Here is a 2,222-nt window from a genome sequence, read left to right on the forward strand (position 1 = left end):
CCTGCCTGTTGTTGTCTTTACTTGGTGAGGAAGGATTTCATTTTCCTACTGCAGATCACATAAGGGATTTCTACAGACTTAGCTGGGCTGCAATGGCTCATGCCTACAATCCTAGCTACTAAGGAGTCTGAAATCTGAGGATCAGGTTTGGAGCCAGCTCGAGGTCCATGAGGGATTCTTTATTTTCACTTTACCAGTAAAAAAAAAACAGCAGTGGAGGTGTGATTCAAGTGGCAGAGCACCAGCCTTGAGTAAAAAAGCTAAGGAATAGCACCCAAGCCCTGCGTTCAAACCCCAGTACTGGAGATGGAATTTCTCCAGTTTGTTCCGTGAGATAGAATTGCTGCTGAATGGTCTGGCTCTTCACGTTGTTACTACTTGAGTAAAACATCTGTGACTGCAGGTACGGAAGAACAGCTAACTCCCCTACGCGCACAGCAGCGGTTACCATATGTAGTAAAACTTAACAAGTCCTGGGAAAGCCGGTTTGCTAAAGCAATGGCTTGTCTTTGAAAACCTGCCATTTTCCAGATAACACTTGGTCACATTTGTACTAAATGCCTCTTTCTCACTGAAAGCTCACCCTACATGGCCACGCCGCCAGCCCGAGGAGTCGGCAAAGATATTATTAGCGCCCCTTGTTGTGTCCTCCGGAGGGGAGAAAGGCAGGCTTGAATCTTTGGAATGTTACACCATGTCCCTCTGTCTGTGAGAGAACTTAGGAAGGCTAGGACCCGATTTGGTCCATGGAATTCATTGTCGTTGTGTTCATCAGATAGTGGAGTCCCTCAGGAAAGCTGAATTCTTTGGATTCTGTGCAGTTGGAGATTGACGTAGCTCGAGGTGGAGAGAGTAAAGCTGAACTCGGCAGAGCCTGCTGTTGGGAAGACTGTTGCTTGTCTCCTGTCTGAGACGTTGTTAGGTACTGCCTCTATCCTTTGTCCAGCATCTATCGGGGGCTAAGAACTTAAGCTGCGTCCCTGTCTCAAGTCTGCCATTATCCTGCTACAGATCCGAGCCACGTGAAGCCCTGGCTCACCTCGCGTGCAGTGGACGGGGCCTCTCATGATGAAAGCTATCACGATTTGTGACTTTGGGATGTGCTAAAACCCACTTGGTCTCAGACAAAAATGTCTGATAGCCTATCAACACCGTGTTTAAAAATAGGCTCCCTATGGGCCAGCACATAATCGAAGGACATTGCTAGCTAGTATCTAGTTGAGAAGTGGATTTGAATCTATGTAAGTTTACTTCTGAAAAGTGACATGAGCTGATGCACCTTTTAATTTTTTTCCAATCACTACCTTGTTGTTTATTAGTTGCACCTAGAAGTATGTAAATGAGATTCACTGTCCTGTCTAGAATAATAGTACGTAAAGCAAGAACTCAGAGTCTCTCCCATTTATACATGAGACATCATTATTGCACACTTATTTACATGAGCCCACCTATGTGCACATATACAAGCATACGCATAATTTAAAAGGATGTTTGCATTTATCAATCTAGTTGACATACAGATGTCTATATTTCTCATATTTTAGCACTACCAGTGAAAGTGGAGTTAACAAGCTTAGAGCCAGAGTCCTGCCTGCTTTGCTTGCGGCTTAGTTGAGTATTTCTGCTCAACAAAACCATTTCCTAGAAATGGAATGTCGAAATGAAAGGCAATGTACATTTGACATTTTGACTGTGCCAGAAAATAAAAAAAGGTACGCTAACTTCTACTTCCATCAGCAGCGTGAGAAGGCCATTCCTTTCCGCCTTGGCTAACGTTCTGATTTTGGCCATTTAACAAATATAAAATAGGTTCCATTTGCTTTCATTTTAAATACAGTTATAAAATGACCAGTAAAACTGCAATTGTTCTGATATCTAATGGCCACTTGGGTTTCTTTTACAAATTCTGATTTTTGCCTGTAGTTTTTCTTTTGAAGAATTAGTCTGCTTTAGGTTATTATTCATAACAGCTCTCAGTGCCATCACTCTGGGTATGTGTGCCGGTGCTGGGCCTTGAACTCAAGGCCTTGCCCCCTCATCTTTTGCCTTTTTAAAATCAAGGCTAATGCTCTACCGCTGGAGCCCCATCCCTGCAAAAGCACTTGCATGAGCTGCTAGAAAAGTCGTCGCCCTGCGAATCTACCCTAACAGTCAGGTGGTTCCCCTTGTGCCAGAGCTGAACTACTCGTGTGGTTTTCCCGAAGGTGCCCAGTGGTTTCCGT

Source organism: Perognathus longimembris, chromosome 9 (genome assembly GCF_023159225.1).
Source record: "Perognathus longimembris pacificus isolate PPM17 chromosome 9, ASM2315922v1, whole genome shotgun sequence".
Taxonomy (NCBI): domain Eukaryota; kingdom Metazoa; phylum Chordata; class Mammalia; order Rodentia; family Heteromyidae; genus Perognathus; species Perognathus longimembris.